Below are 16,428 nucleotides of genomic sequence, written 5' to 3' on the forward strand. Positions count from 1 at the left end.
GCTCAACTACCTACTAATTTACTATCCTAATTCTTGACTGTCGCACCCTCCTATCAAGTTACGTGTCCAATTAAATCCGTTACTAGAATACTACATCCATCCCTGAGAAGAGAAGCAGGGACTGGGAAAGCATTGTAAGAGAAATTGTCTATATCTGTAAAGGGAGAGTATTAGCTAGAACTAGGATATTGCTGCACACCCTTATATTCTAATCTTATGTTCCTTCTGGTCAGGTTGGGTAGGTTTATCATTTGTCTTTTTTGTTATCTTTAAGATATCTGATTATGTCAAGTCTAGCTATGATTTTGTAATGACTTCTTTTGGTGATTAATACAAAGTTAGTTACTAAAAATACCTTGGTTCTGAAAATATAGTTTCTCTTTTATTTTTTATTTTTGTATTGCTTGGAACATCTCTTTTTCCCCCGTTTGTTAAGATATACATATCAGAAGTGTCGTAGTAAGAAAATAATAATTTCTTTTGTTGTAGAATTTTTGTTGTTAGTGTTTACACATTTTCCTGATGAATAGAAATAATATTAAATTGAGGAATAATATGAGTATCATATACTTGCATAAATCAAGTCCTTCTACAAGTTTTTTATCTGCTACTTGCTTCCAATAAAACTGGATGTAGTCTTCATTACTCAATAAAATCTATTTTCCAAATTTTGAGTCTAACCAAATTTCAAAGACACAAACATTATTACAAGTTGGAATTGACATGAATTTGAGAAGAAACTAACTAGGGTTTGAAGTTTCATAGATAGAAAGAAACGGGCAGATTTTTTATTTCATATTTGTAAAATGTAATGTTTTTCCTATATAAAATAAAATGTGGGCAACTATTTATATGACCCGACTCAGTTAACTAATACTGAAATAAATAAAACGTGGGCTAATCCAAATACACTAAGTACATTAACTAGCCCATATCGCTATATTCACTAAACTCAACACCCCTTTTCAAGTTGGAGAGTGGTAACACACCCAACTTGCTAATATATAGATGATGGATTGCCTCAGGTAAGGGCTTGGTGAGAACATCAGCCATTTGAGTAGAGCTGGAAGTGTACAGTAGAGAGATCAAGCCATCACCCAGCTTGGTGCGCACAAAGTAACAATCTAACTCTATATGCTTGATCCGCTCATGGAAAACATGAATCTTTGAAATGTAGATGGAAGCATGGTTATCACAGTGAACAAGAATAGAAGAGAGATTAGTGAGGCCAAAATCATATAAGAGTCTAGAGAGCCAGGTAACCTTAGCCACAACTTTACTCAAGGACCTATACTCAGCCTCAGTTGAGGACAGGGGTACAATAGGTTGTTTCTTGGATTTCCAGCTGACCAAACTCTCACCCAGTATAATACAAAAACCAGTCACTGACCGTCTACTATTAGGACAAGAACCCCAATCACTATCATAGTAAACCTGAAGAGAAATATCAGAGGAGTTGTTGAAGAACATTCCAAAACAGAAGTCCCTTTCAAGTACCTCAAGAGGTGCAAGGCAGCTTTCATATGAGGAGCGTGAGGATGCTGCAAGAATTATCTCAAATGTTGCACAACAAATGACAAGTTTGGCCTGGTATGTGTTAAAAAATTTAACTTGCCAATCAAACTCCTATACAACTCAGGACTTGGTAAATGATCACCCACATTAGCCTTCAATTTTTCATGTAGCTAAAGAAGGTGAACCACAGGAGAAGATACATCAGAATGAAATTCCCTCAGAAGATAATGAAGAAACTTTCTATGATGAAGTAAAACACCTAATGGAGTGTACAAAACCTCAATACGAAGAAAGTAATTTGACAATCCTAAGTCCTTGATTTTGAACTAATCATGCAAAAAGTCTTTCAAAGAAGAAATTTCACCTAAATCAGTCCTAGTAAGAACTATGTCATCCACATAAACAGCCAAGATAACAAGAGAATTCTCTCACCCTCTAGTAAACAAAGAGTAATCATTTAAGGAGTGAGCATAAACTCTAGACTATAAAGCATGGGAAAGTTTGGCATACCATTGCCTGGAAGCTTACGTTAGCCCATAGAGGGATTTCTGCAACTTATACACTAGGGTAGCAGATGAAGAGGTGGAGGGAACTGATAAACCAGGAGGAAGTTTCATGTACACTTCCTCATCTAAATCACCATGCAGGAATGCATTATTAATATCTAGTTAAAAATGGGCCATTTTCTTTTGACTGCTACAACAATAAGAGTCTTAACAATAGACATTTTCACAACAGGAGAGAAAGTTTCATGAAAATTAACCCCGTCAATCTGTGTATCACCTTTAACCACCAACCTACCTTTGTACCTCTTAATGGTGCCATCAGCTTTATATTTAACCTTATAAATCCATTTTCAGCTTATGAGTTTCTTACCATGGGGAAATTTAATAATTTTCCAAGTCTAATTGGCTTCCAATGTCTCAAACTCTTTCCTAATGACATCCTGCCACTCGGGGACAAGAGCTGCCTAAAAATAAATGAAAGGCTCAGGAACAGGCTGCTGGCTAACATGAGAAGTAGATGAAACAAAACTGCAGCCTAAGGATGAAGAGTGACAGACATAACTCTGAAGGCAAGAAGGCTGCATATGCACCTTGGTAGATCTTCTGAGTGTAGTTGGAGAAAGAGGAGAAGGAGGTATAGGAGGAGAAGAGGAAGGAACAGAAACAAATGAAGGAGGAAAAACTAATGAGACAAAAGAGGATGAAGAGGGAGAGATAGGAGAAGAAGAAGATGGAGAAACAAGAGTAAGAAATGGAGAACCAGAATACGTAGGAGGTAAAGATGGAGAAATAGAAGTAGTCAAGGAAGAACCAGAACATGTAGGAGGTGAAGGGACATAAGATGAAGTAGAGGGGAAGTCATAAGAATAGGCAAAAAAAGAAAAAGACAAATGCTGGGAGCACTAGAAGAAGATTGAAGAAATGGGAAAATATGCTCATAAAAAATAACATCTCTAAATACAAGGCAAGAGTTAGTATCCAAGTTATACAATTTGTAGCTTTTCTTAGCAAAAAGGTACTCAAAGAAGACACAAGGCAAAGCTCTAGGCTGAAACTGGTCCTTATGTGTCTTAGGAACAGTAGAGTAGCAAAGACAACCAAATGCCCTAAAGTGAGAATAACTGGGAGGTTTACCATATAGGAGTTCATAAGGGCTTTGGTGATTTAGTAAGTGGGAGGGGAATCTATTGATCAAATAAGTGGCATGCAAGATACAATCTCCCCAAAATTTAATAGGTAGATGGGATTGAAAGAGCAAGGCCCTAGCAGTTTCAAGCAAATGTCTATGTTTTATTTCCACTACTCTATTTTATTGTGGAGTGTGTGGACAAGAAGTTTGATGCACCATGCCTTTAGCAGAGAAAAATTGAGATCCAGATAAACTAGACCTTAACTCCAATGCACCATGACAAAGCCTTTAAAAGGTCAAAATCATTGCTATTGGCGCTCAGTAAGTGGGTCCAGGTAACTCTAGTATAGTCATCAACCATGGTCAAGAAATATTTTGATCCATCATAAGTAGGGGCATGGTAAGAACCCCAGGTATCAATGTGGATTAATTGAAATGGTGCAACAGTTTGTATTGAACTATCAGGGAATGGTAGTCTGATTTGTTTATCCAGAGGACAAGCAAACACGGCAAGTAAAGATTGTTTAGAAGATAGTTTGGCATTAGAATCAGAAATACATTTCGTCATAGAAAAAGGCAAGTGACCAAGTCTATAATGCCAAACAACATCCTCTTTATTGACTTTACTCATTAGTGCATGTATATGTGCATCAGAAAACAATTTTGCATCAACATTTGAAATATTGAAACATTCAGCAGGAGAAATATTACAAGGAATGATACTAGAAGTAGAAGAATCACAAGACAAGGATGTCGCAGGAAGTTGAAAGAGCTTGTAAAGTCCATTCTCTGGTCTACCAAGTACCACTGGCTTCTTCAGTGAAGGGCCTTAAAAATGCAGCCAACATTGATAAACTAAACAATGTGACCAGGTCTAGCAACTAATTTGTAAATAGAAATTAGATCATAATAGAATGAGGGAACATATAGGACATTGTAGAGTATTAAATCAGGGGATAAAGTCAAAGAACTAATATTTGTGACTTTAACTTTATACCCATTGGGAAGTGAAACAAGATAAGGAATAGGAAGAATTTGAATTCAAAAGAAGAGATTTGTCAGAGGTCATGTGATCAGAAGCTCCAGAATTTATAATCCATACATGTTCTCTATTTTAGTGAGCAAACAGGTTATGAACAGACCACTTTCAGGTATTAACTCACCAGCAAAGTTGGCTGAAGCCAAGAGATTAGGAGTGGAGCCTAAACTAGACAGGTGAGACTACTGCAACAACATTATTAATTGGGAAGACTGCTCTTTAATCAAACCAAGCATTGCAGACAGCTGTTTAGATTGAGATTAGGGATGGTCATCAGAACCCCCATGAGTATCAAGAAGATCTGTCCACTTTAGCATTGACATCCATTTTCCTTGGACAAGTAGTTTTGAAGAATTTGAAGTTTGGAGGAAAAACATACAATTTGTAGCACTTTTCAATAGTATGGCCTGACTTTTTACAATACTTGCAGATAATAGAAGGTTTGGGAGAATCAAAACTAACTTTTGAATGGAAATTCTGCTTGGAGACACCAACATTAAATGAGGCAGAATTTTAAGAAAAAGAGAGGCACAAGAAGCATGTCTCTGTTTTTCATCACTCAACAATATGTTGTATATAGTGTTCATGGAAGGAAGAGGCTTTAGCATAATGATGTTGCACCTGACTTGACGATAGGTCTCATTGTTTTCCATCAGGAATTTATACACCTTTTTCTCCTCTTCAGCTTTTTTATTTCCCCCAAAGGTACAAATAGTCAAATGATTGACAAAGATAGAGGATATTTTATCCCCTAATTGTTTGATTTTATTAAAGTAGGAGGCAATATCTAAGGATCCCTGAAAAATGTGTGCTAGCTCTTTCTTTAATTCAAAAATCCTAGCACCATCATCTTTGTTATACCTCTTTTCTAGCTCATTCCAGATATCTTTGGCAAGTTCTGAGTATTATCCACTAAGAGAGATTTTCTTAGTGAGGGAAGTTATCCAGGATAACATCAAGGCATTACAATGTTTCCATTGTCTGGCAAGAGGAGAACCAACATGAGGTCTCTAAGTGGTCCCATTTATAAAGTCTAGTTTATTGCGCACAAACAAGTTAACCGGAATATTCCTTCACCAATTACCATAATAGGCACCGTCGAAAGAAATAGAGACTAGAGAAGCTCCTAAGATATCTGAGGGATGTACATAGAGAGGGTGAAAGGAATGAACAAAGTTAATAGGATGAAAGGCAATATGGCGAGCAGAGGAGTTAGTTAGAATTGAGGGAAACTCAGAAACACTTTTGTTTGCAACAGGATTAACAGTACCAATCGTCATTTTACTCAAACAATATCAAAATTCCGCAAGTGAGATCTAAAAATAAAAAAAATGAAAAGATATGAAATGATGGTACCAGTTCTTTCGCAATCGGAAAGACACAACCTTGAGATAAAAAATGAAGCAATTACCAAGCGAAAGCTAAAACCCTAGAACCTAATGAGAATCAAGCTGATATGTCCTTATTACCCCAATTGCTTCCAGGAATCAGAAGGATAAGACAAGATAATAGCTAAAACATGAAAATTTTTGAAGCAACAAACAACGAAACTCTAGAAATCGGAAGAAGACTCTGATGAGAAAACTCAAATTCCAGTAAGAAGTAACCGGGGTAAAATCAGACGATAGCCAAGCACGAGCTATACCATAATCCAAGGTCTAATACCATATTACAAGTTGGAATCAACATGAATTTGAGAAGAAACTAACTAGGGTTTGAAGTTTCATTGAGAGAGAGAGATAGAGAGAGAGAGAGAAACAAGCAGATTTCTTATTTCATATCTGTAAAATGTAATGTTTTCCTTCTACAAAATAAAATGTGGGCCACTATTTATATAACCCGACTCAGTCCACTAATGCTGAAATAAATAAAACGTGGGCCAAGTCCAAATACACCAAGTACACTAATAGCCCACGTCACTACATTCACTAAACTCAACAAACATTGCATCTTGTCAAGATTATTAAAAAATAAAAAAGTAAATAGTTTGATGATATTTTTTTAAGTGATAAAAATGGACATTGAGCCTAATTCAATTGAAGAAGCTAACTCAAGAAGCGATGATTGTCCAAGATTATATAAAAAGACCAAATCACCCTAACTGGCCATCGATATAGGAATACAACATCTCCGTCCCAAGCATGGTTACCGAAGCATATACAATATAAATGGAGGTCCAACATTAGGTAAACAATGAATTAAGATGAATCTGGCTTTGATACCATCATAAAAATAAATGTTGGACCTAATTCAACCCCAATAGCTATCTCAAGAGATGAACATCACCCAAGAACATAAAAAAGAGATGAAATCACCTTTAAATCACCTAATTCAACCCTCTGTGCGTTGCATCATTTCCCGTGCCCTTTTCATTTTCAAAATGGTGGCACTTGGTTTTCCCGCTCAGTTATTTATATCCCTATAAATGGGGGAAACTTTTACATTTGAATGGTGTGTTTCCCAATCGCTCAACAGACTTTTGTAGCTTTTCTTCTTTTCTCTCAGTTTCTCTAGCATTCCCCTCTATTAAAAGTTCTTGTTGCCGCTACCTTTTTCCTTTATCGTTCCCTATTTTCACAATCAGAGAAGAGATGGCTAGTGCATCCTCTGACCCAGAGAGAGTGGCTAGTGCCCTTGCGTCGGAAATTGATATGCCTCTACATGAAGAGGGGTAGTTACGATGGAAGATAAGAAGTTTCCAACCGTGGATGAGGTGGTTCCTTGCACAGGGAAGGCAAGGAATGACTTCAAGAGCCCTGCCGAGGATGAGTTTGAACCTGTCATTTCTATGATGTATGTTGCGGCACTTACGGCGTTCAAAACCAAATGGAGGATCCCTGATCATATTAAACTGGTTTCGGCAGGTCGTGACATAGTGCATATATACTGCCCAGGCTATTGCGCGTTTTACGCATATCCATTTGTCATCGGATACATGCTTTCCCTTCCTTCTTTGGTGGTGGACTTCTGCCACTTCTACGAGGTGTGTCCGACTCAACTCTCTCCGTACGTATACAAAATATTCCTTATGCTTATCAAGTATGCGGAGCTGACCTTTTGGGGAATTTCTCTACAAAATATGCTTCACCTTTTCGCCCCCCATTTTTATAGGGGCACGATGATTCACCTTCTTTACCGAGAAACCAAAGGTTTGGTGGTGAAGATGGATGACAAGGCCAATCGCCGCTTTTGGGAAAACATCTTCTATGTCCGAATAGAGCACGTGGTATCGAACCCCGCATGGTTTCCTGAGGCATGCAATTTCGCCAGTAGGTCTTCCTTTCCTTTTATTGTATATTTTTTTGAAAATGGCTGTTGGTCGTCTCCCTTTAGTAATCTCGTCGGATGTTGTTTTTTTTGCAGCCGAGAGAGTACCTCCTCCTCAAGTTGCTAATATTCGCTAGTGGGTGAGCTCAATTCTGCCCTATTCAATGGGGATTCGCGAATGGGAGCCTTTCCACGAGAGCTTTGGGCACAAACCTTCCACTGGTGAGTCGGCTTGTTTCGGCCTGAGGTTCTTTGATCTTTGCTCCATATTTTTCTTTACCTTATATCTTCGTTTGGTCGAATTTCTCTCATTGGCAGGTCAGAGAGGAGCGAGAAAGGCCAGGACTCCCATCCTTACTTTCTGTTAGCCGGCTTCTTCTACCCGGTCCGTGCCAAGGGTAGCTGTGGATGAAGGCGTCCAAAGTCTGGCTATTCCGCGAGCCGTTTCCACATCTGAACCTATTTGTTCGGAGGCTGCTCTTTGGTCGAACACTCCGGTTCCCACAGTCCATTCGACGGACGAACCTTCTCATGGTGATGGCGAAGAGGTACCGTCAAAGAGGCGGGAGGCAAATGTCGAAGGGGGCATCTTTGATTGAAATGCCCTCGAGGGGCGACCCTATTTTGGTAGTGTCTAAAGCCGGCAGTGATGCTGGCTTGGATGTGGAGGCGATACCCATTTGGGGCATGGAGGAGGTTGCCAAGGAAGGAGGATAGAGTTCAGAGGCCACCACAATTGTTCCGAGCGGTCCATCGATGTCTCGGCAGGCCCGCACCCCCTCTTCAACTGATAAGAGGTTGAAGGGTATAGTGGTAGATGATTATCAATCTGATTTTGATATCGATCCTGAGGACATGGGGATGTTCGAGGAAGGTTTTACCAGGGTTGATGTGAGGGCGGAAGGCCCTTCCCGTGTGCTCGAAATTCTGTTAGATGTTAACTTGTTTGAGGACACAGTGGCTGGTGCTTTAGTTTTACCTTTTGTGCTCCGCCACCGAAAATAGATCTCATCGGGAGATTAGTGATTTCAATTTGTCATGCGGTGTGGCCGGAATGGCCTTGAGGCTGAGTTTCCTTTTGTTATTTTCTTTGTTTTGTGCTATTTGCTTTCACTGATTCTTTCTTTTTTCCTCCTCAAACTTACATGCTGGAGATCGTGAGTGCTCGTTGGGCCGAGATACGGGCCCATGTCTTTCTGGAAATGGCAACGAAGTATCACCGGTATCACAACAGGTGCCGTGAGTTACACACGCAGCTTAGGGCGGGCAATAATACTCAGTCCCTTGAGGAGGAGTTGGAGATAAAGGACGAGGATCTGGTGTAGTCTATCCGCAGATGTAGCGAGCTCGAGGGACTTATTAGGGCCAAAGATGAGGAGCTCGAGGTAGAAAAAGGGGTTGCGGCAGAATGTGAGGATCTTCTGGCGAAGGTGTTATCTTTGCGAGCTGAGCTTGAGTAGAATGCCACTAGAGTTGCCAGTCTAAGTGCAGAGTGGATGGAGAAGCTGACTGAGCTAGAAAAGAAGGTGGCTAAGTTGAAGAGGGCCGAGGGAGACCGAGTGGCGGCTTTGACGAGGGCAGCAGCACTGGAAGACACTATCCGCGTCCTCAGGTCTGAGCGGGAAGTTGAGAGGGCGACGACCACACTGAGGGAGGCAAGGCCCGAGGAGCGGATCGGTGAGCTTGAGCGGATGCCTTGAACTTGGGAGATCAAGTTGTGGCTCTTGAGGCAGAGAAGGCGCATTTGTTGGCTCAAGACCCCTCCAGAATCTGCCTTTGTTGCTATCCCCCGCCATTTGTACGAGCTATGGGTCCACGCTAAGGCCCAAAAAGATATTTATATATATATATATATATATATATATATATATAAGGGTTTGTGGATGGCGGGGAGCGTTCCTAAGGCCGCTTTTGAAGATGCTCGGGTTAAGACACGCGAGGCTCATCTTGACTACGGTTATGACCCTATGACACCGGAGGCCAGTGAGGGTGCTGAGATTGAATATGGGCTGTCTTCTGATAATGACAATGCTGACGAGGATGGTGGTAGAGATGAGGCTAAGTGAAGTTTTCGTAGCTTTTTGTACGTAGGTTTTTTGTGTTTCTTCTGTTGTTGCTTGTTTTTATTTTTATAAAGGCCCACATTTCGCCTTTTGTAAGACGTTGTCGTGCATGTATATCTTCTGAATAAAATAGTTGGTTCGACTTTGGTTACATATCACAGACTTTCTTTCTTATTCATTTTTTTTGAAAAAGATCTTCAGATGTTTTCGTGATGAGTCCCTGATGTTTAGTTGGGAATTTGAATGAGGTTGAATTTAGCTTGCTGATTCGAGCGAGGTCGGATCTCATCTCGTTAGTTCGAACGGGGTCGAACCTTACTTTGTTAGTTCGAGCGATGTTGAACCTTATAGCTTGAATGAAAGTCGACATTTTTTGGCGATGTCCGGCGGCCGTGAGGGTATACATTCGAGCGAGGTCGAGTTGTAACCCGTTATGAGTTCGATCAGGGTCGAACTTTGGCTTGCTGATTTGAACAGGTCAAATTTTACTTTTGCTTGGCGATGGCCGGGGGCGTGAGGGTGTAAATTCAAGTGAGGTCAAGTTGTAACCCGTTATGAGTTCGAGCGAAGTCGAACTTTGGCTTGTTGATTTGAACGAGGTCGAATTTTACTTTCGCTTGGCGATGGCCGGGGGCCGTGAGGGTTTAAATTCGAGCGAGGTCGAACTGTAACCTGTTATGAGTTCGACCGAGGTCGAACTTTGGCTTGTTGATTCGAACAAGGTCGAATTTTACTTTCGCTTGGCGATGGCCAGGGGCCCTGAGGGTGTAAATTCGAGCGAGGTCGAACTTTGGCTTGTTGATTCGAGCGAGGTCAAATTTTACTCTCTCTTGGCGATGTGCGGGCTCGGTGGAGTGGTAAGAATGTTGCATGGTGCCTTGTTTTTATTAGAGAATATTACTCGTTGCTGCATCATTTATGCATGCGTCAGGTGCGTCCCAGTTTATCTAATCTTGCTTTTATTGGAGAATATCATGCGTCACTGCATAGTTTATGTATGCGTCAGGGTCAGTCCAAGTCTATCTAGTCCCTTCATTGCTCGGCCTGGAGAGACCGTTAATGGGACGGGTGATGAACTTATTGCTTGGTCTTCTGGGTACCTTGGGGCTTGATTAATTTGAACGAATTCGGACGTGGCTCGTAGTATTTAGTTGGCTGAATTGGCGTAACATCGCCATGGAGAACACATGGGCAAGCTTTTCGTGTTTATGTCTTGCCTGTATTGGGTGGATTGTACGTTCCATGGGCTCACCGCCCAATCCCAAGCTATGGAGATTGTTTCTTAATGATGCCGGCTGGTTTTGAGCCGTTTGTTTGTTATTCGTAGTATGGTACGATGTGGAGGTTTTTGCTCGACCGTTGCCTGCGGGATGATATGGTGCGGAACGTTTTCCTGGTGTATTGTTTTGGTGGCATTTGTTCCTTGTTTGCGCACACGGGAGAATGCTCATGTTCCTATCCCATTCTAAAAAAGAAAAATGACAAGTCAAACCCAAACGAAATCGTCTGTTACCTTGATCTGCTTGGTTGGTGAGGGGAGAGGGGCATTGTAGAACGACTCGTTTTGTCTCGTACTCGGATGACAACTTCAGATTTGATCTTAGCCTCGTGTTTAGCTTCACCGTTAGTTGAATAAGGACTTCTTATGGGCTGACAACTATCTTTTCCCGTTGGGATCTCGAGTTCGAGTCCCGGTCCTGTCCCGTCCCAGGTGCACAAAAGTAAGGGAAACATAAGTTATACTCCGTACACACGGGCATGACAAGCTTGTTATTTGAAAAAATCATACAATAAGTTGTCGCCCCTTCCTGAGGGAGGGGGGGCAGTGTGCATGAAGTATAGATTGGTATCTAAACGTTGATATAACAGATAGGATTGAGGACGTGCTCAGTGTGTAGTGGCCATAATCCCACTCTGACAACTCATACTTGCGATGTACCAAACCTATCGCTACAGAAAGACGTGGATTTTGTATAGATATCAAATATAATTTTGATTTCATGCAAAGATCTGAACTTAGTTGGTTCGGTTATTTCGAAAGTTTGCCTACAAACTTCTCAAGTTGGTGTTTGTAATGAGAGGGCAAGGCTACGACAACCGGGAATTGGGACCCTGGCTGACTTTAGATCTAGATGAAACTAAAATTTTGGCTAGAAAATCCCCACAGACAGCGCCAAATTATTCGACCAAAAAGTGCTAAATCTTTTCGTGAACTAATTAAATAGGAAGATTTGAGATAAATCCTAGCCAAAGATAATTTATCCTAGATTTGGAGCAGAAGATATGAATGAACAAGCATAGCTGAACATGAAATTTAACCATAGCAATAATTGAATCCTATAATGTGAGAAAAGGGTGGTGATTTTCTTAACACTAAATGATAATGAAGAACACATAGATAAAAAGGGTCATCGTTCTTGAACAAGGTTGACCCCCATACATTTGACAAAATGAAATTAATGATGCATACTGAGGATCTGCACTTCCTTTCCCCTTCCCCCTTCTCGAGGAGAAAGAGTTGAAGATCCTTTTTCCTTTCTGGAAAAGTCTATATGTGTCTATGAGTTTTTCTCTTCCCCCTCTCTTTTTCTTTGTTCTCTTACCTAGTATATATACTGAGTATTCTCATTTATACAATGGTCATTAGCCAGAGTGTCAAAGTTATTTAACTGAATTACAGACTGACCCTCCGAAATGTCGTGTTATCCAATTCATCGTACAAGCCTTCTGAGTACGGCTGATGTACTTGTTGCTATAGCGTTGTAAGAATACGACTCTGCCTAAGTGACTAGCCGTCCCTCTTTACAAAGATTCTTGTTTGGTCAGATTTCGACCGATACACCTCGGGCCCAAGTGAGATTGCATAGCACCATTAGTAATCGCCTCTCCAAAATCTTTCATGTCTTGACTTGGCCAGAATCTTTAATGATATATTTGTTTTGTGAAACCCAACAAAACCGTGGGAAGTAGGAATGCTGCTCAAAAATCAGGTCCAAGTTTTATTCGGACATTGGCCAAAATATTATGTCGTTCTCCCGCTTGTAGACCTGAGTGTGCATGGCTGTTAACAGGGGTATCAATGGATTGGTTCGGCCTGGTTATTTTATAAAATTTATACCATATTATTTTTTCGGTTATTCTATTATGTATAATCAAAATTGGACTTTTCGAAACCGTCCTAATCATGTCGGTTTCTCTTCAGTATCGATACGGTTCGGTAAATTTTGGGTAATTTTTTTAATGTCATGTAAAAGTCACTAGTGGAAGTAGAATGCAATAACATACATACTTTTTTAGGACTTAACAAAACTCTCTAGATATTTTTACAGTTTAAAAGGTGATGAATTAAGAAAATATGAAAGCTGACTAGAGTATAGATCAATCAACTATTCTACATCATCATAAAAGAAACTACGCAAATACAAAAATAATATAAATCACACAAGTGAAAAAATATTAGCTAAGTTGGGATTCAAGAATAAAGTTTATAGAAGATTAAATATTCAAGAAGATAGATGAAAATCATACGAAAGGAAACATGTTTGATACATTATAGATTGCTACTCATACTCAATACAATATCTTGTGTCTTGCTAATAAACATGCTAGAAATAATTTAGTTTCAATAGGAGTATCAAAATAGGTTTGGAGGATTTTAAGTTTAATTACGTGTTGGCTTGTAACTGTTTCATAATTCAAAGGCCCAAGAAAAATTTAATGCTTTATTAATTTTAAACTTAATATATAAATATATTATTCACATTGTAAATTTATTCGATACGGTTCGGTATTTTTTCGGTTTATTTTCATAAAATATAAAACCTACCCCAAACATGTACAAAAATCAGATAATAAATAAAGTCAATCATAACAGCTATTCTAAACTCGAATTCTTAAACCCTGAACCAAAGTTCTGGGTTTTGGTCCCTAGAAGAGTCGCCACAGCTGTCACACCTCCTTTTCACTACACCTCCGGGAAGGGGTATAAAGGAGTTTTTTTCCAACTTAGTGACAATCGAAACGAGATCATTTTATTTAAAAAAATCAGAGTCGCAACTTGGGATAATTTTATGGTGTCCCAAGTCACCGGTTCAAAGCCCGATCAAGGAAAAGATTGACCATGTATTACAGTCCGCGAACACAGAAATCCGGGTAAGGAATTCTGTTAACCCGGGAGAAGGTGTTAGGCATTCCCGAGTTTCGTGGTTCTAGCACGGTCGCTCAACTGTTAGAATTGGACTATTATCTGATTTAGTACAGGTTTTAGCCTATGGTTCAATTTAAACTTTTGAGCCGCTTTTATTGAATTATTTTTTAAGGAAGATTTCAACGTTATTAAAACACGTCTTGAACCACGTCACTTACATGCACCCGCGATCCTCGACATATTTTATCTAACGTTGTTGAGATTTGGATTTGGGTCACATAAAATGCACACCCGAGTTTAAGGAAATTAATTTTTAAATAGTGCGCCTAAAGCAACTACGCACTTCAAGTTAATAAAGTAACAAACATTGAAGTTTTGATTTTTATTTCAATCCACTTTCTAACAATAGGAGACCATTATGACTCTACAGACCCGCAAAAAGTAAATGATAAAATACTAGTAGTAGTACATAAAGCTCGAGACAGATGGGGAAGTATGCATTTGCTTTGATGCAACGGACCTTGTATTCTTAGACTTTAGAAGCTTTATTAATTGAAAAATTCTTTCACATAAGAGAACAAAAACCTTTCATATGTTCTGGACACTTTTAAGAAAAAGATGAAGGGGGTGCTTATTAAAGAAAATCTAAACTTAAAAAAAAAAACTTTAACAACAAAGTCTCTTACTTAAAATTATAAGAATTTAAACTACTCATGAAAAGCATTTTAAAAAGAAAATTAAACACTAGATGACAATTCGGATAACATAGCTCAACATAATTAGAGTATAAGAAAAGCGGAAGAGAAATAAAGGAGCCAAAGAATAAACTTAACATTAATCCCAACAACTAAAAATAGCTTCATGGATTTAATAGCACATTTTACTATTGTACCACACAAAAGACAAAAATAGTGGAAGGATGGTGAAGAATAAACCTCAGATGAGCTTCATTAAATTAGTGAAAGATCCAAAAGCTACAAGCAGATCCGGCAACACGAACAAAAATCGGAACAGCGAGTCAGCGATCCGCAACTGAATTCGCAGTCAGGATCCACGAATCAAGAGCAAAGCTCGAACAACACCCTAACTCAGACTGAAATCCATTCTTTAAGAGCCAAAGTCCAAAATCGAGAAGAAAAAACAAGATCTCTATATGTGTTTTTTTGGTTTTGATTTACATGGAATTTTATTTGTTTTCTCTGTTTTTCAACCTCTACTGTATCTATGTGTATGTTGTGTATTCAAAGAAGAAGAAAAGAAAAGGCACCAAATATGGAAAATGGGTCAGAGGCGTTAGGTTCGAGAATCAAAGGTTCAGCCGTTTTTTTTAGCTTTTTCCAGAGTAGACGGCGCTGCCTCCTTAGCCTTTTCTTTGTATTATTTTCGCTGATGCTCATTTGTGGTCAGATGGGGATTTAGGCGTAGGTTTATTTTAGCATTAGATACTATTATATAGGGGTAGGGATTAGGTTAGGGGTACGAGCCTAGAAATTATGAGCTTGAAACTTGGGTCTTTACAACTAGTTTTGCTTAAAACTAGCCTAATTAACTAAAAATCTATCCATATAGAAGTATTATTAAAAATATTAATTAGCCCTACTTAAGCGAAATAACTGTTAAAATAAGATTGACTGTTAAAATAAACTATTTTTGGTATTTTCAAGATTAAAAATAACTACAAACCACTAATGAAACTATTTTTTTGTAATTTCATTTTTCTTGTAATAAAATAAAGTAAAAGAGTCAAAGTTAATTGAAATAGCAATATTAGGCCTAAATTAAATATTTTATGCTAAAATATGAAAAATCCTGGGGAGGGTCAAAAATCACATGTCTACAAGGCTTATCAACCAAATCAGTGTCAGTATCGGGTTGAGATAGAAAAGCATATATGCTCTAAAAAATAGAAGATCAACATTGGGAAACTATTAAGTATCTGGTAAAAGAGAAAAAAGAGAGATAAAGCGAGACACAAAAGATGAAGTTTGAGGTTGAAGATGAAGGGATTCCACAGCCAGTGAATAGCAAAACTGAAAAAGACGGAGAGAACTCAAGAAGAAAAGAATTAAGGAAAAATAAGAAGATATGTGCAAAATTAATTGCAGCAAGAACACAAACAGATCTTGAGAGCAAGAAGAAGAACGTAGAAATAGAAGGTATACTCTTTGAATTAAAAGTACCAAAAAAATAAAGGAAAAAGGTAAGTTGTCAGACAATTGTAAAGAAATTAAATTTACACGTAAGGTTTGGGGAAACTTCCGGCGACACGTATATAACGAGATACTTAAAAAGACTAAAATTCCCTCAAATAAAAGTTAATGACTTTAATGTAACGATCCAACCGGTCGTTTCGAGAGTTGTAGCCATGTTACCCTATTTTTCTGCTCCTTTTATACTCTACAGCAGTTATATGACTTACCAGGTTGGTTGGTTTGGATCCGCAGAGATTTCAGAGTGAATTGAGTTACTTAGTCTCTTAATTGAAAGCTTAAGTTGGAAAATTTTACCAAATATTGACTTATGTGTAAACGACTTCGAATTTGAATTTTGATGGTTCCGTTATCCCCGTTAGGTGATTTTGGACTTAGGAGTGTGTCTGGATTGTGATTTAGCGGTCCACAGTAGAATTAGGTTTGAAATGGCGAAAGTAGGAATTTTGAAAAGTTTGACCGGGAGTGGACTTTTTAATATCGGGGTCAGATTGGATTTTTGAAAGTTGAAGTAGTTTTGTGGTGTCATTTATGACTTGTGTGCAAAATTTA

At 38.9% G+C, this 16,428-nt stretch overlaps 1 long non-coding RNA gene across 2 annotated transcripts; it reads right to left on the minus strand.

The window, feature by feature from the left end:
- Positions 1-768: 768 nt before the first annotated feature.
- On the minus strand, positions 769-15,072 carry LOC104244496 (uncharacterized). Of its 2 annotated transcripts, none has more exons than XR_715512.2 (2): positions 14,602-15,072; positions 769-12,566 (listed from the first exon to the last, which is right to left on the minus strand). It is a non-coding gene; the product is annotated as an uncharacterized lncRNA (long non-coding RNA). The 2 variants fall into 2 exon arrangements; XR_011402521.1 differs by having other exon boundaries at positions 769-12,580.
- Positions 15,073-16,428: the final 1,356 nt, after the last annotated feature.

Source organism: Nicotiana sylvestris, chromosome 9, assembly GCF_000393655.2.
Source record: "Nicotiana sylvestris chromosome 9, ASM39365v2, whole genome shotgun sequence".
In the NCBI taxonomy this organism is placed as follows: Eukaryota; Viridiplantae; Streptophyta; class Magnoliopsida; order Solanales; family Solanaceae; genus Nicotiana; species Nicotiana sylvestris.